The sequence below is a fragment of the Egretta garzetta genome, unplaced genomic scaffold, assembly GCF_000687185.1.
Source record: "Egretta garzetta isolate BGI_Z169 unplaced genomic scaffold, ASM68718v1 scaffold68, whole genome shotgun sequence".
NCBI lineage: Eukaryota > Metazoa > Chordata > Aves > Pelecaniformes > Ardeidae > Egretta > Egretta garzetta.
In genome coordinates this window covers 4,928,372-4,953,066 of record NW_009260774.1, presented here as the reverse complement: position 1 = coordinate 4,953,066, position 24,695 = coordinate 4,928,372, and the positions used below count along the sequence as shown (strand labels likewise).

Genomic DNA, 24,695 nt, shown 5'->3' with positions numbered 1-24,695 from the left:
TACCCAGCCATTTAGTTCCCACCTAACTCTCGTTTCTCTCTCATCTAAGGGGGTGGTTTTACCATAAACCAAACACGCTCTGCAAAGTCACCTGTTCCCACTTAATCCAGTTATTCCCCTCCTTGGGAACCGGCGCTATTTTCCATGGACCTCTGTCCTATTTTCCTCCTTCTCCCTAAACAGTTCTGGGGTGCAAGCAGAGAGAGGTCTTACGCTTCCTCCTGTGTTTTCAACCCTTCGAGGTGTTTGCAGGCAAAGAACCATTCGCTATTTCTTCATCCGTTGCCTTTCATCCCTTTTTGAGCGTCCAGCAGTAAAGCAAATACAGAAGGCGAGGCCTGTCGCATCCTGGTGCCTCATTTGGGAATAAATGGTGCAACCTGAGCATTGGCTGCGGATTTTCTTGTCCGCAAAGGATGAAGTATGCAGCACGTCCTCTTTCAAGTAACTTTTTAACTTAAAACATCTTTTTAGTATGTATTTGAAGCTTGTCACCTTACATACTTTGGCAGTTTTCACCCTGAAACAGCAAATAATGTATATTGTGAGCAAAACACACCGTTTGCTTTTAAGCATGGTCCCCATTTACCTAAAATCATTACCATAGAGGCAGATAGGTGTTGTTCCAATTGTTCACATAAGACTTCAGTCCCAAGCTTTCCTCCTAGATGTCGGCAGCATGGCCATGTATCCCTGAAATAAGTTCCATAATATAAATTATCAAAATAATTTGAACAATAGGGCGGCCTATTTTATGTTTTTATGTTGTTGAAGCTGTTCTCTTCCTTTGTAGTCTGTCTGGTTTCACACACGCTGACTCTGAGCTCTTCCAAGCGCTTTCCCCTCCTCTGCTTACGCTGACCGGTATGTCACAGCCATTGATTGATCGCCGTTTGTGTTTGTTTTGGACACTTCCACATGATTGCTACTAATAACCAGCACTGAATTCCTGAAATATCTGCCCGATTCCTTTTAGGAGGCAACTTCGTTATGGTCCGTCACATGAACTGCAGTAGGCCCTAGCAATACTGTGGTGCAGGAGGAAAATAATGGCCAAATGAAGGGATAGCTCAAACAAAGCGTTGTAAAAAGCCATCACACTAAATTCTGCACGCATCATCTACTGCGTTTCAGCGAAGGCCAAGTTTCTTAGTCAGCTCTCCGAGGAGATCCGTCAGCCCTAACGATGATTCTTTTGGGACACGGTTTTGTGCCCGCTGCACGCTTCTGCTGTGCGCAGCTCGTCACCTGCATGAGGTTAGGTCAAAAGGATGCAGGTGCAACAGACCTGATTCATTTTTACTGACTTTGTATTGGTCCTTCAAAAAATAAAAATAATTGTTAAGAGCTAGAGGAATGTTAATTTAAAAGAAAAAAAAGAAAGCCTGGAAGGGTTCTGAATTGTAACCAGTACCAATGAGACATGGACTGATGGTGAGCCTGTAACCACCGGATTTGGGTTGTAGTTACTCATTTGCATGCTTACATTTGGAGATACAGAAGGACAGGAACCGAATTGTCTTTGGTGTGGACCAAAATGTGTTTTAAGAGCGTATTAAACTGTAATGAGAGGTGTATAGAGGTGAGTGCGGTCAGAGGATGTGGTCTTCAAGAAGAGTGAATGGCCTCTAGGTGCTGGAAACGTACCGTAGGTATTAAAAACAACAAAGGTAATGTTACTCAGATACATTAAGGTTATCTTAAGGGTAACTTAAACCTATGACAGGATTTCTGTCTTACGGATAGGTACAGTCAGCAATTTGTTACCCAGGTGATAGGCGGAACAGCTTGCTAACCTGGCGGCTCCCCACTGGTGGCAGCCCGGCCGCCCAAGGGAACTCAGGAGTCCAGAGGCCAATGTGGCACAAAGACACGACATAGAAAACGCCCGAGGCTAGCTTATGTCTGGAAGACTATGTGAGCTTGCCCTCTCTGGGAGGAATATGCAGATACCAGAGGCATCTCTGCCTGAAAGCGGTTCCTTCCCAAGGTACAGTCAGCAATTTGTTACCCAGGTGATAGGTGGAACAGCTTGCTAACCTGGCAGCTCCCCACTGGTGGCAGCCCGGCCGCTCAAGGGAACTCAGGAGTCCGGAGGCCAATGTGGCACAAAGACACGACATAGAAAACGCCCGAGGCTAGCTTATATCTGGAAGACGATGTGAGCTTGCCCTCTCCGGGAGGAATATGCAGATACCAGAGGCACCTCTGCCTGAAAGCGGTTCCTTCCCACCAGGGCAAGCGTGGAGGCTGGACTAACGAGCCAGCGTACGGACAAATCCAATTCCTCTCCTGTTATGCTCCCTGGTCTGCTTACTGTGAGGCAGCGTGGGCATTCCGCAGGAGCATTTCAGTCTGACAGGCTCAGCGCTGCCAACGTGTGTCTAGGTAGCTTCTTACCTTGGAAAAATTTCCCCAGCGTAAATTGCTTTACATTTATCTACACCGAATTCCATCTGCTACTTTATCACTGCCACTCAGTTTGGCAATTTGTTATTTTTCGCTTTCTCAATTTGTTCTGTTTCTTTCCAATACTTTGATTTTGATGGATCCTCCACAATGAGAAGCTCCACTGTGAGATGCTCCCCCAGTTCCTTCGCAGCGGACATGAAAGTGTGGACCATAATGGAAAAACTGTCTCCTCCGAGTGCTCCTTTTGTATGGTAACCGTATCCTCGCCCCACTCATTTGCCGTCAGGGGATTTGCTTCTATGCCTTTTGCAAACTGGTCCTCAAGCATATTTACAGCCTGCCTTATAGCATCCACCCCTTCCTCCTTTCTCTCCCAAGCACTGGGATGCTTGTCGGCGTTGTTTTTTCTCTACCTTCTCGTACCTCACTGCGTAACGCCTTGACTCCATGTCTGTTTTTCATCCCTGCTCGTCAGCAGATTGCTCTAGGGCATACTTAGCTGGTTCTCTGTTCAAATCTGGCCCTGGAGAGTACCTGTTTGGGCAGAAAAAAAGAGGTAGCCCGGTTGCTCAATAAACTGTTTCAAAGCTATGCCGACGGAACTTCTCCACAAATAGCAAGGAGCAGTAAGATAAGCTCAGTCATCGGGCTGCACCCTCAGACGGTGCAGAACACGAGAAGCAGAAACAGACCATCTTACGGAGCGAGGCTGTGAATCGGGGCAGAAAACGTCCTCACCACGCCTTTGAAGTCATCTGCACTGATACTGAATCCATTCCCATCCCCGCGGTCGCTCCTATCCAACGACTGCCAGCTGGAGACAGATGGCAATCTCTGCATTCATTTCTCATGCTATAAGATGAAATACTCAAAAAATCAAGCAATCTTCTTTCTGCGAGTCTGGTTTTTTCCCTCCATCAGCTGGATGAATGAACTTTGCTGCAAGAAACAATGCTAGTTTGTCTGCCAAACCAAACTAGTTCGAAGAAACGACATAGTTATTCTTGGTCAAATAATAGCAGAGTTCAAGAATGACAAAACACATACAGAAACCAGGCTAGAAGGTGGACTCTACGATTGATCTTCAATGCTCACACCTCTTGATAAATCCAGCTATTTTGAAAAGCTCTGTTGCATTTACAGGCGAGATTTCAAATCAGGCCCTAGCACTTGGGGAAAAAAAAAAAAAAAAGTCTTAAGCATCCAATTCAGTCGCACAGCAAATAGGATAATATCGGTATTTCGGTAAAAGCGGGACTGTCAGATTTGTGTGAGTTTCCAGGCACAAGTCATAACAAAGTAATCTGGTTAAACCACTGACTACAGTGACTACAACATAATTAATTGTTAGAACTTTACAGAGGAAAGCCTTGCACAGTGACACTAAGCTCCAGTGAGGGGCAAAAAAGAATAACTCAATTAACTCCTGGAAGGAAAGGAAATAAAAATCAATGATGATAGTTTAAGCCTCTCAGATTTAGATAGTGCGCAAAGCTCAGAAGTAGCAGAAAGTGGTATTCGATTGCAAGGGATGGATAGCAGTTTATCCGCATTTAGGCAAAAATAACCAAGACCAAGCGATAACAGAATTCAGTAGGTAAGAAGAGATAAACCAAAGATTAAGAGAGAATTTGAAAAGCAAACAGTACAGATGTAAACAGAAATAAAAGCTCCCTCTACATACTTGAAAAAAGGAAGTTGGTTGGAGACAAAATATGCAATCGCTTCACTGTCCAGAAGTGAGACTACACACAGAATTGTTTGGGTTGGAGAAGACCTTTAAGACTATCGAGTCCAACCGTTAACCTAACCCTGCCATCCCACCACTAAGCCATGTCCCTAAGCACCTCGTCTGCCCGGCTTTTAAGTGCCTCCAGGGATGGGGACTCCTCCCCTTCCCTCGGCAGCCCCTTCCAGTGCCTGACAACCCTTTCAGGGAAGAAATTTTTCCTAAGGTCCCCCGGGTCTGTCCCACCCCACACCCTGGGTGATGCCCCCCAAGCTGACCGAGGGGTCCCCCGGCACCACCCTCCATCCCAAAACCACTGTGAGGGTCCTGACACCTGCCCTTCTCACCTCAGGGGGTGGAGGTCCCGGGCCTGGCCTTCATCATCTTCACACAAGCATCTCCACATTATCCTTCACAGCTTCACGCCTCCACTGGGATCAGCTACAAATGAATCTTCTGAAGTCACGGGAAAGACGCCAACGGTCAGGACTACGGAGCACCACCTAATTTTTTGAACTCTTTTGAGCATCTCCGACAGAGATATCAAATGTTCTGTTAGTGATACAACTGGGAATAACCAAAGAGCACAAGGAGGAAGACACTTGCAAAGCGCGTTCCACTGGGTTTGGCCTCATCCTAGGCACGTGGTCGAAGGCAGCATTTGGAGAGAGGAGAGAAGTATTGCTGCGGGGCGGCAGAGCCTTGGCTGGGGAAGCATGAGCAAGAAAAGGTTAAAAGGAAGAGTCAAGAGGGATAGTGGTGCTATGTTTGAGGCTTATTTTACTTTTAGGGGGAGATTTGAGAAAACCCGACGATAGAAATGTGATGGAGAGTTAAGTGGGGATTTTACAGGGAGGTTAGAGGGAAGTTGCTGCAAGAGATTTAATGTGAAAGGTTTAAAGACTTTTTAGATATTTTATGGATAAAAAGGGGAACAGGTATTTCCACAAAAAGATGGCATTAAGATATCACCGAGTCATAGCAATCTGAAGCAACAGCATTTATGGAAGGATAGTGCAGAAGTAAGTAGGTAGACCGGTTCGTTGGGGTACAGTGATGAGTGTGAGGATTATCCAGCAGGTGAAACTTAAAGCAGCAGAGAGGGAAGATTCCATGGGACAGCACCGGAGCGAGCTTAACAGAATCATAGAATTGTTTAGCTTGGAAAAGACCTTTAAGGTCATCAAGTCCAACCGTTACCCTAACCCTGCCATCCCACCACTAAACCATGTCCCTAAGCACCTCGTCTGCCCAGCTTTTAAATATCTCCAGGGATGGGGACTCGTTCCAGTCCCTGACAAAAAGTATAAACCCAGTTTAATAACAATAATGACAATAAACCCAGTTTAATACAGCAAGTGAAGTCCGGAGTGGAGGGGAGAGTATGGATGTTTAAGAGACAGGCAGGCAAACACAGTAATCTCAGCAGGGGCTCTGGGGAGAGCTTCCAGAGATGCTGAAGAGTGTGAGAGGCAGGGAATGCTTTAGTGGAGAGGACACCAGCGCCAGTGGGTATGACGAATGTTTGCTAGGCTTGGAGCCCGACGGCAACGAGCAAATAGACATTGGGGAGGAATCTGGATGTTGTCCTTAATTTCCTCAGCCAATAATACAGTATTGTGTTCACTATTTTATTTTCCAGCCCTTGAAAACTGCCACTTTAGAGAAGATTACGGCTCAGATAAACTTGTATACAGAACCTTAATGAGGCTGGATGATTTGGTTGAATCTCTAGAAGAAATTACAAAAATCTTAAAGAGCTTGCAAGCCTTTACCAAGGAACCAGCTTTAAAGTGCCCAACCCCAAAAGACACTTCATTTCCTCAAGATTTTAAGAATAAATGATGGGGTTTATTCTAAATTGAAAAACTAAGTGCTTGTTTTTTGCCTGGCAAAGAAGAACGAGATCATCCTACCCAATCCTGGTGGTAATTTTACCTCTAGGGGAGAGTCTCATTCCATAATAATGAATATATAAACCCCAGTACCTTCAGGCTTAGGGTCCCTTGTCATTATGCCAGCTTAAAACGTAGCTAATAAAGTGAATTGTATTTCTAGGCCTGAAGATTATCCTGAAGGTTTTTTTGGTAAGAAAAGAGAACAGTGCTGTTCTAAAAACGTTTGCAAGCTATTAAGCTGTTCTCCGTTGTGGCAGAGGAAAACATGCAGCGTGATACTTAAACTATTTGGGACTTTATCCCTGAAAGCTCTCCAGCACAGACAACCTTATTGAGATGCAAACATCTGACAGTCAGCGTTTTTGTATTGGGCACTTCAGCCCAACCTCGCTCACCACAACATAACTTCTGTTAATATATAACAGACTGTAAGGAACACAAAGCCTTTTGGGCCCAAAAAAAAAAAAAAAAACCAACAAAAAAAAAAAAAACCAACAACAAACCCACAATGTTTTTTATAGAAGCTCAGAGGAAAGAAAAAAAAAATAATCCAACAGCAACAGCAGATGCAGCTAAAGCCTGGAACGGCACATCCTACACGTGGGAAAGGTGGGCAGATGAGGTGCGAAGTGGGGCGAACACGCCCGCTAGGGACGGCCACAGAGAGAGGGGCCCAGGCAGCAGCTGGGGGGACCTGGGGTAACGGAGGGCTGAGGTCAGCCTAAGGACCGAAATACATGGCTGTATTTCTCCTCATGCACAACATACGCTAAGTCACGACTTTCCAGTCTGACTCTCTCTACTCATTTTTGGCCAGCTGTGCTGCTCACGGGGTGTCATAGTGAGGGGCGACATACCGGTACTGTCACAGTTACGTGATTCTCTCAAGCTCTTCATCGTATAAAAGGGAAAAAAAAAAAAAAAAAAGACAGAATGGGAAAGACAGACAAGAATTCACATGAAGGATCTGCTTTCTAAACTGTGTTTTCTAAAAATACAATCGAGAAGTTCTCTAACTTAAAAACTCTACAGATAAGCAGAGTTTTTAAGGTAAGAACGTCTTTTTCAGGAGAGTCCTTGGTCAAAACTTCTGGTAGATTGACTTTTTGTTAAGCGCTTGATCCGCAAAACAGAAATACGAACCAACTTCACTTATTTTGTATTGCTGAGTATTAAGGAATAGCGCTAGTGCAGAGCTACGTTGCCACCATCTGATTTTCTGCCTATTTACGGCTTTCCAGCATAAGGCAGAACTAGCCTGGGGTTTTTTTGGGTGGGGGGTGTGTGTTCCCTCAGCCTGAAAGACAAGAGGTTTTGTCTGCACTGAGGATCCTGATACCTTAACTTCCATATATACAAACATTGAAACACCCCATCAAAACCAACTGCTGCACCAAAAAAAGCCCCTAAACCCAAACCAGAGCAGAAATCAGGTACGAGTCAAGGGAAACGTGCAAGTAAATGAATGATGACCAGAAGGGCGGAGAAGGTTGGCGGGGTGAAGCAGTGCCCGCTGCTGTGGAAGAGAAGGGGGTAGAGACATACCTAAGGCGAGAGCGGTTGCACGGACTAAGCCTGTTATTTGTACTGCAGGGTGCAGAGAGCCTAGTGCTAGACATTTGGGGCCCCATCCTGCTAGGTATTGTTCATCTATATCTTTACCATCTGTATTTCTTTTTTTTTTTTTTTTTGGTCTGTAAAACAAAACCAAAAACTTTTGCAAAGTTTATATTCTGAACTCCTAATGAAGTTTATTAACCAGGTGGACAAATTCAGGACTGGACTCGAAAGAGAGAAAAAAGGTAAGAACGCGCTCCCAGCTATGTAAGCCCAGGCTATAGAGCTCTGCTCTGCCTCTGACGTAAGCTCCTATCTGGTCCTGAGCCTGCTGGAAAGGTAGCACCAACACCCCCCTTCATTTCCCTCAGCACGCCCCTTACAAAGCAGGACCAAGCAAGCCGCAAAGCTACTGAAAGCAGTGATTTCCAAAACCACCATGATCAATTTTCAGGGTGCTGTTGAGACACAGTGAATTCAGCAAACCCCCAAAAAGCAGAGTTTTGCGTGGAGGTTTAGCCATTTGAGCACCTACACGAACCGTTTGGCGGGTACTGCATACTCCCATCACACGCCTTTCCCTAGTACTTCGGTTTCCCCACCGAGGGCTGTATTACTTCTAGGCGAGGCACCTTTCAAGCCCTTGCAGCGTGACTGGCGGAACCCCCTGGAATCCTCCTTTCGTGTAAGATCACGAAAGCACAGGCTCCTTCCCAACCTCCCGCTCCACTAGCTCGCTCCGGTCTGCCCTCCAGAGCCGCAGCCCAGAGGAAAAAGGGTACCCATTCAAATGTACATATACCTTGTGAAATATCCCGGTTATAAACTCGGGAAAATAGCAAAGCTTCCAGCACTTACAGTCTACTTCTGTCTCACTAAAGGGACAAATCTCCTTTGATTTTAATGGGAACACTACTTGCTTAACTGAGGACCAAATTTGGCTCTGTGACAGATGTCCTGAGATAAAGTAGTCACTACCACTAAAAATGTCAACAAGTATCCATGGTTACCATATAGTGATAATTGAATTATCATAGTTATTCTGTATTCTGACTTGTATATACACACAATGCTCTATGGTAAATCTGGGTGCACTCTGGACTTCCTCTGCCATTACCAGCTGCCATAATTTCCCTCCCAATTACAGCCACTGCAATCCCAGTGAACCAGTAAGGAAACACAAGGGATAAATCGAGACAGAATTTGACCCCCTTTTTTTTGTCAACAGCATGTGAAGGTTTTTAAGGTACTCGTAGAGTTTGCTTTACTGTAACATAATCAACCATAGATGTAAATTAATTTTTAAAGAATAAATATATTGAGAAACCAGCATGAAAAAGAGATGCTCAACTCCCAGTCCTCTTTTCTGACCCTTTCTTTCTTCCCAGACCAGAGAGGCTGGCAGGAATTTTTAGTCTCGACCTCTGTGGGATCTTTGTTAAGAGGCCTCGAATTGCTCTCTCTTTCCAGCTTTCACCCACTTTCACGCTCTTTACTGAGGCTGCCATCTTTGCGATCAAAGCTTGGAAAGAATGCCCATTGGAGCAATTTTTAATAAATAGATTTGGAGTGTTATTAACCCTAAAGATGAAAGCTGGCTTCCTAACTTTGCGTTTACAGGGTAAACAATTTAAGTTAAGATTTTTAATTAATATTAATTTAAACCATCTGTCCACCATCTGCTTATTTCTGATGCAAAATATGAGTTTCTTTGTGATCTTTAATCAGACACTTAGCAAACGCACATCAATTCTTATCATCTTTTAAGTAAGAAAATGATTTTCAGCAAATGAGTTTTCAGACAAACAAACTATTTTAGCAATAATCTTAAATCGAAACTCACTCAACACTAGCACATACTTTGAAAAAAAAATATCTCTGAGAAACAGAGTATCACAGATCCTGATTTTTATTATTCTCATCAGGTTCCTGGTAGCAAAAAGTAAGTATCTACCAAAATATAATTCATTCTGTAGACTCAGTTCAGGCTCCAGACCACATCACTGCAAGTCAACAATATATATAAACACATAAAGCAAAATAATTTTGTCACCGCGCTTAGTAAAGGTCTGCCTAGTCTGAAAAGTGGAACCCCTCCGTAACAAAGGCAGCTTGTTTATGTACCTCACCGAGAATCTAATTTTAGATCTTTTAATTAGAAAAAGACTAAAATCGAGAGCTAATTAACTGCAGTTAGTAAGCTGTTGTTGCAAGAGTGGGTATGGGAGCCTTTAGCAATTGCAGTCATACCCGCACACAGATTCACTGCGCAGCTACACCGGTTACCCCAGCCTCTTCCATACAGGAACAGATTGCTAATTACAAAACCATGCCCCAACACCTCCTCTACCCTGAGCAGCAAACATCCGAACTGGAACAAACTTTCTCACCTCAAGTTAGGATTTTAAATTTTGTTAAGTGTCAATATGGTTCTTAATTTCGCTTTTTAAATCCTGTCGTTGTCCCTGATGAGGTCTCTTCCCACTGATTGTCCCTGGCGGTGTCAGAGACCAAGAAATGCAAATCTTTCCTAAAGATACCGGTTACCGCTTGGTATTTTAAACAGCAGCTTCCCCCCTCCTTTCCCATGCCTTTCCATTGCGGCTAATGCCAAGAAGCACCTCTTAAAAGTAGCTTTTTCTGAAACCGAACCAAAATCTTGATGCTCATGAGTTTCCATCAGAGTAGAGGTAAAGGTAAATGCCAGATCAGCCAAAAGCGGAGGCATATCACATTCTCCACAAATCAAGAAGCCTTAAACATTGAAGGTATTTATATAGAAACTGCTGGGGACCAAGCCTTGCCTTGTTAGATTGTAAAAAAAATTCTTCAACACAAAGAACTAAGTAGACATGTCCGTACAGAAATGTCACACTCCAAATCCCAGTAGTTTAAGCCACTGAGCTATTTTATTTAGTACCGTAGAAAAAAAGTCAAAATAAGGGATGCATGCTTGTTTCGCGACCCGTGGCTCTGTTTTTTTGTTTTTTTTTTTTTTATTTATTCTTGGTGGCAGAGGGTAAGTTCCAGGGCTTTTGGAAGATCAAACCGAGGCACGTGCCTGCTAAAGTGTGGTCAAAACAATAGCAATGAAAGAAAACTGATTTATCAGCTCTGAATAGATGTTCAGGTGTAAATATTATTCAGTTTGGAACCCAAAAGAATTTCCTGCACTGGAAAAAATGTGGTGGTTTAAAGAGCATTTTTTTGAAGGCAGAGGAAGATATTTTTATCAGCCAACACTGCTGTCCTCTGTGGTTTGCTACTAGTATAAAAATCTGGCATTGATTTATAATACTCCTAGAGGAATTCAGAAGAATGATAACTAAGCTTTTAGCTTTCTTTGCAGTTAATAAGAAAGGCCACAGGAAACTTTGAACAAAGCTGGGTTTTAGTCTACAGTTTTGCAGTAATAATGGTGACCACCATCAGCGTAGAAAAAAACTTGCAGTTCTTTTGGTTAACATTATAGATGATTAAAATAACACTGGAAAGTTAAGAGCTTTGTTTCTGAAGCAGCAGTAGAAGATGAAATCATACCTGAAGTCACTAATCCTTTTCTTGTGACATCCAAGGCGCTTTCACAGCAGACACACGAGAGAAGGTATCGGAAGGTGTGGAATGAGTTTTAGGAACAGCAGCAATCTTTATAATCGCGGTTTTTCAGAATAGTTATTTGCATAGTCTTTTAGTTTGAGATGAAGTGTTTTGGCATAGGTCTTCAATATTCTTCCTTTGGAAAGCAAGGAATATAAGTGAGTTCTTTAATTCTCTGGCTTCAGAGCGTGAGCTTCCTAGACTGTGGTTGGTTTGTTTTATACAAAGCCCCCTAAATACCTGCCCCCTGTGCCCTACAGGAACTCTTAAAATGCTGTCTCTTTACGTCCTGAAGTAGACTAGTCCTAGCCCAGTTAATAATGGTTTTGCACATTGCAGCAGGCGTTGTACAACGTCATATTTTAGGGGCCTCTGCTGTGTACCCCATTCCCAGTCATCGCCTTTGTTTGTTTGTTTTTGGGTGATAGATTTCTTTTTGCTTTTTGAGGCTAGTGTCCTAGTTCTTCGAAGTAGTCTTCTGAACTAGCGTTCCTTTGGTGGCTTTTGGGTGGTGTGGTTTGGGGTTTGCTAGTTTGGTGGATTTGGTGGTGGTTGGGGTTTCTGTTTGTTTGTTTTGTTTAAGTATTGCTCAAAATATGCTTTGCTTTCCAGGAAAACACATTCCTTGCTCAGCAGCCGTTAGAATCTTCTGTGTGAATTTGCTACTGTAGCTTCTGCTGCATTGTTAAGGGTGGTTTGTTTATTAAGGTTAACGTATTTAGGCATTGAGAAGCGAGTTGTCGCCCGTTCCCATCTTTCTGAGGGCCAAATAACTTTTCTGCCCATCACCCTGTGTTGGCACTTCTTGCAAACTTCTTCGGCCTTCATACTAATTACTGTAACTAGCGACTAAGCATTCCATCGTATTTTCAGGGTCAAGTTTAAATAAACGTAGATACCTGTTGTGCAAGGTATTATTGGGGAAACTTGCTAATAGTAAGTGTTGCATTTTTGACTGGCGTATGCTTACGCACACCTATCTCTTTTCAGTATTTCACATTTCTTAAATGTCTTTAATCATTACCACATGGATTCCTAAGAATTACTTAACTAGGGAACACTAGATCATTCCTCGTGGTGGACAGCTTCAAAAACTGTCTCCAGTGTCAAATGTGAGTAACTACTTACCAATGAATGCTTTGCAGAGTATTACTTGTACTGTCTTTCATATATCTATTTATTCATGAGAAAATCTTTTAAAGCACTGATTCAGTACGTCCAGTTGAAGTTTTCGGACAAAAGAAGGCTGCGCTGTAGATGATGACTCGTTGGACTCACCTGTGACACTCCAGCTTCTTGCTGTCTTTCTCATTCGGTGCTAGGTGTAGCTTTACCATGCTGCCCATACTGACTTGGTAGTAGTACACACCGAATTTAACCACTTCGCACTTGTAGCTCTGCGTAATGTATGTTTTAAAATTACTTTTCAGGAGATGTGCTTTTAGGGCTTTGCTGGGTGATTTATTGTCTTATTTTTCAAGAAAACCGTCTCCCTCTAGAACGGAGTAGCCATTTTATGCTAAACATCTCCCTTTTATGATCAGCATGCCACTGTGGTGAAGAACGATGATAAGAGGAGATACTGATACTCTGAAATTAAAATGGGTAACTGTCGACAAAAGGGACTCGCAAAAAATACCCAGTGCCTAGAAGCTTCTCTGCCCAAAATGGAATACAAAATCAGTTTTTACCCCAAAGAAGCAGGATCTAATTTCAGTTGCAGTGCAGCTGGAAAACTTAATGATATGAAAGGTGGTGGGATAAGGAAAGTAAAAGTTTGTGTTGTCTCAGTTATCTTGAAATAGGCATGGAAAACGTTAGCAGATCGTTATTCATTAATGATTAATTTCTCTTCTGTTCAATAGGAAGGTAATGGAGCTAGGTCTTAAACAGTTCTGTGTCTTAAATGTGTTTTGTATTGAAGTCGGTGGAGGACAGAAACCATAGGGGAAGCTGTGAAAACAGATGGTGACAGGTTGGGAGTAGTGGTGACACTTGGTATTTAGAGGCCATTATGCTAGAAGTAAAAGCTGGTTTTTATCTTCTCAGCACTAGTCCTTATCTAAGTCATAGTGGTGTTTGAAAATGGCTTCTGAAATACTTGGAGCTTTTTTGCTTTTCAGTGGTTGTAAAGTAGTTTCTCGATAGCTTGCTGAATCTTGAAAGTTGATTTCACTCTAAATACTAAGTGCCGTGGGATTTGGGTTTTGCTGCCTCCTAAGAGGTTTTTCAGGTTGTGAAAGGTAACTGAATTTTATGTAATTGTCATTACTACGTAAGTTTCCTTTTTTAAATATTAAGCTTTATAACCATTTTTAGCTATGTTGGAAAGTGTTTTCAGTTTGTAGATAATTAACTTGATGCAGGTGTTAAGTTTACTTGTAACATCTTTCTCATTTACAGCTGTGCTAGGTTCAAGAAACACATAGAATTCCTGTTGTGCTACGCTGGCAGTGCTTTGTGAGGACCCACATATAGGATGAGAGTTATGTTTTGTATTGTTACAGTAATTCTTCTGTCCTGCTCCAAGCAAAACAAGCTGCACTGGTGAAAGTGCAGCTTTACTTTTGTTAACTGTTTACACTGGAGAATTCTGCTGGCATAGCTGTGTGGGTAAGGTTTTTTTTTCTGAACTTCAGTCAGGAGAATAACAACTATTTTTGTGGTTACCTTTTTAAAAAAGGTGTGTATATAATAAAAATCTTGGTCCATCTAGGAGGCACAGTTAGACAGATAGCTGGCTTTTCTTTCATGTGTGCTTATAGGCAAGAGTTTACATTTTTACCTAACCAGATGGAAGTCATCTAAATTCAGAAGTGTTCTTCTGTTAATAACAGGGTGATGAATGATTTAAAAAGGTGTTAAGAACTGGGATCTATGGGTTTTGCACCTGAAGCTGCCAGATTCGAGACACAACAGTCTCCTGACCCGTTTGTGGGAAATACTGGAGATACTAATAGAGTAAAAGGTAGGAGTGATTCCAATGTGGAATCTGCACAGGATGTTTAGCCCCTGTGTGTTCAGCTCTTGTCTTCTTATTAGCAGCAAATAAGGGTATGGCTTCTTGAAACCACGTTGTTGGCTTGCCGCCAGGCGTCTGCCTGCCTCTTCAGAAAGCACTGCATATGTGGTGCTTGGTAGGTGTCATACCGAACGACAGCATCGTAAGTAAGCAGAGAGCGATGAGCTCTTTCTGAGGGGAAAGAAAGAGTTCCTGCTACTTAAGAGCAGAAGTCCAGCGTGCCGAGTTGTGTAGACTGGCAGAAAGTTGCTGCGTTCCAGTTGGAAAAACTTAAGGAAACTTTAAATGCCAAATGTGTCAAGCATAGCAATTACCGGGTATGTTGTAAAGGAATTGAAATCCTTCTCTGAATGGCTGGAAACTAGAGAGAGGAGTGGAATCCTGTGCTAGTGGTTGGACTCTTTTGACCAGAAGTTTGCCTTCAGCATTATCTTCCTTAGTGATTCACTACCTATGGATTAAGTTAAATGAAAGAGCAGTTCTAGCTATTTCTTCATATTAATGAGGTAGTGTCTTTGCATTGTCTAACATCTCTGGGCATTTTCTCGTAAAACAACTTGCTTTTTGCATATGTCAGGGGGGAAAAAAAGGTCTCAATAAGTGTTTGTCCAAAATACTGGAGAAAAACCCCTATTTCTGACCACTGATAACCTTCCCGTCCATGCAGAGGTATTAGTGTTATGGTGAAAGTCTGAAATATATTTATTTCGTGTTATTCATGATATGTTAGGCCATCCCCCTGTTTGCTTTGTGTAGTGAACACGTTGATCTTATTACCGCTCCATTTACGGTTCTTCCTTCAGAGGTGGCAGGGTGAAAGCAGCAATATAAGCATTCTCAGATTCTGATAAAAGGATCTTGTAGAGATTGTTCATGTCCAGTTTGTTTTGCTGTTGATGCCTTTGTGAATTCTGATTTTGACCAAGCCTGTGGGCAATACCTGTTCAAGGGAATATTCTTTCTTTTTTCTCATCTTTTTTTAGCACATGATAAAACTTGTATGCCTGTTCTTTTTCACTCCCCCATACGTTTAACAGTATTGCTTTAATGCCCTGACGATTAGCTAGGTAAGGGAGATATTTTGTCAAACAAATCACATAACTTTCCAGATTTCTAAGTTTATTTTCAATTCCAGAACCCTTGTAGCAGCTTCTAAATCACTGCATGTGCATCTTCCAAACCTGGCGTCTCTATGCCATGTGATAGCACTGTTTTGGAATAAGGCTAGGCAGTGCAGTAGTTTTCCAGTGGAAAAGATATTTGGAAGTAGCGTAATTTCTCTTTAAGAGGAAATACAGGTAACTTTATTCTTGCTGAATTTAATAAGGCTCTTTTTGTAGAGAAACAGATTGTAGACCAAGATCTACAGCTGGAATTCACAGGACTCAACGGGAAATTACTGATTCTTTTATGTACTTAGTTCTTTTTAGTTCAGCACTCGTTCCTGCTGCAATGGGAAGGACAGTGAAGGAAAAGTATCAGAAGCCGTTAATTTCCCTTCTAATTCTTTTGACTTTGCATTTCTCTCTTAAGTGCAATTTTGGGAAGGTTGGTTTTTAAAACAATCTCTTAATAGCTAGGTGTAATTGCAAGATATTATTGTATGGTTGGGTTTTTTCACTCTTCTGTTTTGGGAGTGAATCATCTGAAATGATACAGTTACTAGGTGGAAAATAACCGCAATGTAAGTAAAGTATTTCCTCTTCTGTTGAGTACTGAATTCTACAGAAAGTAAGAAAAGTATTTAGTTTAGGTTGTAATCCGTGGTTTAAGGCTTCTTAATCTTCAGCCTTGCTACTGCCTTTTCTTGCCAGTCTGTCATGTAGCCACAACCTTAAATAAATGTAGATGATGTTTGACTGAAGATAAATATTCCTTTGTGCTCTTTCTAGGCAATTTCTCAAGTACTGAAGACTGAAACAGTCTACCCCACTGTTGTTTGTTCCTAACACCTATTTAAAAGACAAGATAATGTGGGAAAAATACTGTAAGGCAAAGAGTGGAAACAGTCCGTCAGCTGTATGTTTGTCTACTTTTACGCTGAAATGTATGAAGCGTCTTGCTTTCCATTGGAAATCAAGTGACTTCAAGTCTCGTTGAAAAGCGCAGGGAGAGAAGTGTTGATATGACCAATTATTGCAGTGAAGTGAGCATGCTGCTGAGTATTGCTAAAAACTACTTATCTGGCAGTTTTTTCCAAAGTTGTATCTAGCTTCACTGTAACAAGTAATTGTTCTGAAAATGTTTAATTATTGTTGTTTTATAAAAGTGCCTTAATCTAATCCTCAAGTTGGAAATGTTTCACTTAAATGATAATTTGATGGTTTCCTACAAATGAAAAAGAAACTTCTGCTGCTTTGGCTATTTGAAACTAGTGACTCAGACATATACATGTGAAAATAATAGCTTCAAGTTAATTTCAAGAGATTTCAACTGGTATCCTAAATATAAATAATAATATTGTGAAGTTACACTGTAGCTGAAACCTCCTCACAAGAGAAAGATATGGACAACCTGCCCTGGGTCTGATCACGTGTTTAAAGCTAGGTACTAAAGATTTTTCAGCACTGGTGTATAATACGTTACACTGTAATAGGCGAAGAATCGTAACAGTAATATAGATTGGAAGGTGTCTCCGAAGAAGGAGTCTGGTCCAATCTCCTGCTCAAAGTAGGGCCGGTTTTGTTCAGGTTGTTTAGGGTCTTGCCTAGTAAAGTTTTGAGTATATTCAGCCTCTTGAGGCTGGTAGAAATAGCAGCTTTGCCTTCCAGCCTCTCAACTAGCCACCAATGTGCTTGGAGTACCTTCCATCCCACTGTTCAGGTTGTTAAGAAAGATGTTGTGTATTATGGGCACTAAAATCAGCCCCTGAGGGATGCCACTTAAGTGGCTGCCAGTTAAAGTTTATAATACTAATTTCAACCTTTGGAGCCTGAAGATGCAGCCAGGACCTACCACCTAATAAGTACACTTTTGTAGGCCGTATTTAACCAGTTTGACTTTAAGGATACTACAGGGAGACCAAGTCAAAGGCCCTTCTTCACCCCTGAAGGAAACTTTCAAAGTTTCTGGAACTGCTCTTGCAGAAAGCCTGAATATGAGATCTGTATACACTAATACAGCTGAATCGTTAAAATTGTCTGTGAGGGAAACTGTTTAGGGTTTTCTAGTTTCTTTTTGGTAGTGGAAGTGCTGGAAAACTACTTTTTCCAAGGCAGCAGGACAAAAGAAGGAGCAGTTTGACAGATGGCAAGAGCTCAGTCTGTCTTGTTGCTCTGTTGTACTGTCTCAGGTAATGAAGCTATTAATACTTTGGAAGAGTAATACTAAAATAGATTTTCTGTGGAAAACTTGTGGTGTTTTGATATTTAATGTTTAAACAATAGTATAATGCCCTAAGACTTTATCATGTTTTAATGAAACTACCCTGAATGATGAGTAGTGAGTTGGTACTTTGGCTTCGTTCTCCAGTTGAATCCACCTTTGCTATCTCATCTCTTGTAGCACTTATTTAGAACTGTCTTTGGGAGGTAATGGGATTAAATAGCAATCTTGGGTATTTGTAATAGTGTTTTCAAAGGTAAGTTCTAATATTCTTAGCTGTGGAGGAAATAACTTCATGAGTAAACCTTGAAGGTTGAAAAAATGAAAGGATAAACAGAAGCACTCCAAAGCTGCTGCTTCTAAAACCTCAACGTTTGGAATTGTCTTCAAAATGCCTTCATGACTTTTGGGATCCTGATTCATCCTGAACCTGAACATTCAGAACTAATTACTGAGACACTTGTTTATTGAACACATTCAGAAGGAGAAGATTGGAATAAATGATGAATACAAAATATATTTTAAGATAAAAGTAGACATTTGTGTGTGTTTCTGTACTTAGAAGGAACAAATTATAGACTATGCATTTTAGACTTCCCCATTTTGACTTTGACTATTTGTGGTGAAAGTGTGCTGATTCTAGTTCTTAATTTCCAAAGTAAATTGGTCTAGAATTAATTATTTATTTGTCTAGTGTAGGTTCAGTAGGCTGAAGAATAATCCCTCAAAAAAGGGAGAGGAGGGCATTTTTAAGAAAAAGAGTAAGAGATTTCTGTCTAGGCTGGTGTGTGTGTATGTCTTTATAACAATATTTTTTAATGTGTAAGAACTACTTTCATAAATTATTATTAATCAAAAAAACCAAAAAAAAATAAATTACAACCCTTCTCCACAGATTTCCACAGATGTAATTTTCTCTGAGGATACAGGAGAGTAAAAACCATGAATGCATTAATTTCCAGTCAGTCATAAAACACCAGAAGCCTTGCGAATTAATTTATAATTTCTCCAGACTTGCATTAAAACTTTCCAGCAGCCCGTTTCTGCTTTGGATGTACTATATCCCAGATGTGTTACTTTCAAAAGAACCAAGCTTAAAAAAAGCCCCAAACCACAAAGCCTCCCAAAACAAATAACCCTCCGCCTTCTATGTGAGAGAAGCAAAAAACTATCCCCCTGAAAACCATCTAACTCCTGACTATACCTTATCCTATTTCAGTTTTGCTTTATGCAGTTGAATATTCATGCCTCTCTGCCTCTGGCAACTGAGTTTGATCAGACCTTTCTGTGCCACTCAAAATAAATTTTCAGTGTCAAAAATGTAGTTTCTGTATATCTCAGTAAGAGCTGGTGGGAAACAGATTAATTTTTCACGAGGAAAGGTTAAAACAAATTCCACCCTGACTCTAAATTAAATACAATAATATGAATTGGTAAGCAAAATATTTATTGGCACAAATTTCTCATGCATTTTACTTTGTTGCATCTCTGGAGCATAGTTGTTTCCTAAATCCTCCTGTAGCTCGAAGGGGACTTTTGGAAAGGTCACCGTTAAGTGTTCAGTTCCACACAAATTTATTCTGATTTCTTAAAACTGTCTTTAACTGGTTTGCATTCATAACATACATGAGTTTCCATAAAGGTATTTCTCTGCTTCTACTTTTTTTTAAGTTGGAGTTGTGTATTTAAAGACTTCCCAGTTGGAAGACTGTAGGTGGATGACTATTTCCTGTGCTTCACGAGGTCATGGGAAATTAAAATAAAAACCACAACCCTGATGTTTTATTTCAGGATTTTATTGTATTTGATCTTCTTGCATGTTGCTAGGAAGGCCTGGATGGAACATTTAGGTCTCTTACTCCAGGCCTGCAAATGTCATAGGCAACTCTGTTGTATAGTCTTCCCATGTAATAATCATGTGTCATCTTAAATGTAGCCAGGCTTTGAGTCTACTATGAGAACATCATCCTGGGTGAAGGTAAATGTAAAAAACAAAACAAAATACACCAAACAAAAAACCCTCAGAGAAAGAAAATAACACTGTGTCAAATGGAAATTTTACCTATCTTAACCCTCAATTCTCACCCAGCTTAAACAAAAATATGAAGCAAAAATACGTGCTTTGCACAGTGTGTTATGCAGTACTTCAACAATGACATAGCATTAATTTTCTTGATCTGAAGCCTATGTAGGAAACCCATGTTTTGAACCTCTCTAAGTTTGATACTTTTTTTAGTAGGTGAGGGACTTGTAGAAGCATGGTCTGGGACAGCACCGGGTGCTTTCTGTGTGTAGACATTGAATATAAATGTAATTAAGGTTGGAAGAAACTTCAGGAGGTCTTTAATCCAACCTGGTTACTCAAGGCTGTATCTAGTCAGATCTTGAAAACCTCCCAAGGATGAAGGCAGCACAGCGTCTTTGGGCAACCCTTCCAGTGCTTGACTCTCCTTATGATGAAAGTGTTTCCCCTTCTTTTGGTCAGAAGCTCTGTCTAAATTTACATCTGTTGTCTCCTGCCATGCACTCCTGCAAAGAGCCTAGCTCTATACTCAGTGGCTGCCTGAAACAACTGGAAAAAAGATGCTTTTGTTTTTTTGGCAGAGCAACAACCTAGGCCTGCTTTACTCAGCAGAAATAAGAGGTGCTGTAATGAGATTTGAGGCACAGAGGCAGGATAGCCGGTCAGAATGCATACAGCACTCATGCGTGGAAAAAGTGTTGTGGAATAATTGCTGTTTGTCTACACATAGTCTCTAGGCCAAATACATCAATGACCAGAGTGATAGGCAGAAGCCAAGCAAGCAGCAATTGGGATTTGCCTGCTTTCACTGTTCCTCCTCTTAGCACTTTCTGACCTTGCTAATTCTTTTTATGAGTCATAGGAACCTCTGCATGTCCTACTTGTCCGCTGTAGTTACTGGCGTGTTTGATGAATTATTTTCCATGCAATATGCAGTTTAGTGTTTGTAGGAACATGGGATTTCAATTGAAGCCTGTGGTCATCTGGACCAATCTCTTCCTACTGTATGCACATAGGGTGCATTTAATTGCTTTGTAAAGCTCTACTTTAATTCTGACTGATTATAGGTCTGACTAAAATAAGACTGATTATAGGTCTGACTGAGGAACCACCTAGCTCAGTGTCCTGCTCCTACAATGGCCATAAAAAGATACATAGTAAGGAAAAAGAATGTAGAAATATTACCAGGCATTTCCTGTGAATTAGTTTTCTAGCCTCTTGGCAGTTTTAATCTTGAAGACTTGCAGCATCAGATGAAGGTTTCTAAATAGATAAATTAATTTTCATTTCTATGTGCCAAGTACTCATTCAGTCTCCCCTTGAACCTGTGGAAACTGTTAGCATACAAAAAATCATTGGGCAACGAGGTCTACATTTCTCAGAACCCTTATATGAGCCACCTTTTTATGATCATTATTTCCTCCTTTTCCCCCACAAAACCTAACGTGGTAACTGTTGGGCTCATGTCATGATCTCTATTCACTAGTTATTCCAGAGCAAGGCTGTCATAATGGTTAAGAGTAATTTTCTAATTGAATTTTGTTTCATTTGCCAGGATCTCTGGTTTGTTCTCTTGCTCTTGTTTGGCAGTCTGTTACTTACACCCATCAATCTACTGCTGTCCCTTAGGGGTTTTTTTGTTTGTTTGGTTGGTTTTTTGGTTTGGTTTTTTTTTTTGTTGTTGTTGTTGTTGGGTTTTTGTTTTTTTTTTTTACTGGTGGGGGTGCTGTGGTAATTTTCCTCACTCTGTGCAAGCACTTGAACTTTGAGATTTTTGTGGTTCATCTGTTGGAGGAAGTTGGTTTGTCTGATGTAACCCTTGGCCTAAGACGCTGTGGAAGCATACCTGAAGATGAGGGGGTTTTTGTGCTGATCCATTCACATCTGCCACATGTTCCCTTGTAGACTTTTGCTTTTGGAAGTAGGTTGGTCATCCAGGTAGGTTTAGAAATTTTTCGTATGCTCTTCTGTTTTGTTTGAGATAGGCCTGACTGTTGCACCACTTTGAGAAGTTCTGGGTCCTTGTCATACAAGTTCTTGTGCAGCCAAGTTCAGGTGATGTCACTAACCAGCTCCTCTTAGTTTACCAGAATTTGTAATAAGGGCAGACTTTTGAAATAAGTATGTTGTTAAAGACCTCTAAAGTGAAAACATAAATATCTTATTGTCTGAACCAACCACATATGGTTGTTCAGTACAAAACAGCAAGTTATTTTATATAACCTGCTCTTTTGTAATGTTTGCTTGAGTTACCAAAACCCCAATCTCTTACTTGTTTAGTAATTCAGATAAGAAACCTATGTGCTGTAGCATCTAGAAGTATCCAGGCCCTACCAGATAAACAGTTGGCTTGAGCTTAAAAATGTTGACATTGTTTTTTCTTATATATCTTATCTTTACATTTCTATATTTTGTTCTGGGGAGAGAAAGGCGAAAATTACATGAGCGTTGCAGATTGCTGTTGAAACTTTTTTTGCTTGTATGTAAGAATTGCTAAGTATAGACTAAGGCTTCTGTATTTGTATGTGGATAAAGGCTGCATAAGGAGCCAGCTCCTAATGATTGAACTGCTTAAAATAGTTTCTTAATTGTTTACATAGTGCTTTTTCTCTCATTTTACCTCATCTTTCAGACCAGCAGCACTAAAGGAAGTTAAACTCACCTATAACTTTTCTAATTGGAAATGGTAGAGGAGTTTTAGATACTGACTGCTAAATTACGTGGTAGCAAATGACAAATGAGTTATTTGCAGGGTTTTTTAAGGTTCATATTTGCATACTAACAGCGTTTGCAGTTGCTCTTCCCGCGCCCGCCCCCCCCCCCCCCCCCCCCCCTTTTTTTTTTCTTTTAAAGAACATTTGTTTTTCTGGCCAGGAATATGAAACTTTTCAATTTGATATGTTTTTCCTGAATATAAAAAATAAAGATATTCTTCCAGATCTTTTCAGCTTATGAAAGATGACCTTTATTGCAAAGTTCAGGAGCTAATTAATGTTCTGGTACCCCAAAGCAGACTGTTAAACAAACCTAACTTCAGAAAAACTCTTAAAACAACAATATACTGTGAGTAGCCATTTAAAAAGAGGTCTTAAGAACTCTTAGTCTGCTCTAAGAGCTCTTAGAACTCATTTAACCTGAATAATTCTTCCCAGGTGCAATGAACAGACTAGTCAATAATGTGAAATACAATCTCATTTTTTTCTATAAAAGCACTTTTTTGTCTTTGCAGTTTAAGCTAAAAATTATTCATTATTATTATTGATCAATTAAGCAATGTTTTGCCAAGCCAGAGCTATGCCAGTGCCTTATTAGCCCTAGTTTTTTAAAGTATTTTACGATAACTGTTCTAAGTTTGGCAGCAGTTGTGCTTCTAGTCTGTGTTCCAGAGTGTTAATAACAAATTGAGATGCAGAGCGTGTGTATTTTTCACTTTGCTGATGTGGCTTATTAATTTTTGTAGACTACATCAAATCTGAAATACTACCGTGACTTCAATCTTCGCGTTTTCAATAAGCCAAATATCAAAAGTTATATTGAACGCTGGTCAAACAACAGTATTTAGCAATACCTTACTAGTACCTTAGTTAACAGATTAACTCTCCTCATCCTATGTTGTATGGCACACATTTTTTAGAATGTAGAAACGCAATTTTGGCATGCTTAACCTGGAGCCCGGTGAAGATTCCCTGCATGTCTACTCCATTCTTCATACTGGTTTAGTGAGTATTATCTTTTCAGAGGTACCATTTAATGATTAGTAGTTTTTCCTGAGACTGGTAGCTACTGGAATCACCTCTAGAACAAAAAATCAACAGCCTGTCTTTCTCTTTTTTTTTAAACTTTTTTTCCAGGAGTATTGTAGGCTTTTATGTAAATAATCATGTAACTTCTTACATACCTAATTTGAATGTTTTCTGTGAACTCTGTTTTGAGCAAAGATCTGTGTATTTTGGAATGTGGGAGGTGGAGTCAAACCTGAAAGTGCTTGGTCCTGTAGCAAATGGTGTTCTAGACCTGTACTAAATGGGTTGTTTAACTTCTGTCTGTTACACAGCCATGTGTAATGTTACCATTTTTTTTCCTTCCTGTAAAAGCTCTCAGATCTTTATGTGAAAAAGTGCAATTAATGTACTAACTCAAAGATGAAACGTTTAGTTTTTTGTGTGTGTAATGTTGTGCTTCAAAGGGTAATGGTATGATGCTGTCATTTCAATTAGACGAAAGCTACAAACATCTGCAAAATGCTGAGACATGCTGAATGATTTAGAAACTGAATGTATTGAGAATTTTTGCAGAGCAGTCCTTTGGGTTTGTCAAAGAAAAAAAGGGAAGATGTTGTGAACTGTGATATTCCACGTTAGTACTTGATGCCAATTTCTTTTTTTTTAAATTACATTTCTTTCTGCTCTAGTATGCTGAAAAAGAGATGAAAGGATGTGTTCAGGGCTTAGATTATTAGTTTACAGATTTGTCATTTTTGTTCATGATGTTTGAGCATACCATCAAGTTGTAGGCTTCTGCTTTGGGGGGAAAAAATGAGACAGGAACAGCATGCAGTCATACTCTAAAGGATGTTACAGAACTGGGTGTTAGGGAAGTTTGTACTACAGTGGGTGATGGCAAAGCATTGCTGGAAGTCTGACCATAAGGATGTTACATTAATGAGGCACTTCTTTCACAAAGAAGTCACATTTCTTTCACAAAGGTATTAAATACTCTAGTAGACTGAGAAATGTGACAGTTTTTCAGATTTGGAAATCTACAGCTGGATGTTTAAGTAGCATGTATTTAATGTGCTAAGTACTCTAATAAAGCATTTCAGTGAAGTATATTGGAATTGGGCACTTTGAGCATACTTAACAATTAAATTAGGGGCCTGCATTCAGACAGTTCTGAATAATGGCATAGCTGAAGTTTAGTTGGTCCTAACACATCTGTGAAAGAATTTCCTGTCCAGCCTATTTCTCTACTCTTTTGATTTGTTATTGCTTGAAAGAATTGAAAAAGGACAGAGTCCTTAATACTTCTTAATAAACTCCTATGGCTAGAAAGACATAGAGACCCTAAAGGAAATTCTTTTTGAAAAGGGAAATAAACTAAAAATTAAGAAAACTTGTAGCGTGAGTGCACATA

At 40.5% G+C, this 24,695-nt stretch overlaps 1 protein-coding gene across 1 annotated transcript in view; it reads left to right on the top strand.

The window, feature by feature from the left end:
* Positions 1 to 24,695, top strand: part of PAWR (pro-apoptotic WT1 regulator) — a 103,341-nt gene that overhangs the window by 13,071 nt on the left and 65,575 nt on the right. The window lies entirely within an intron of this gene.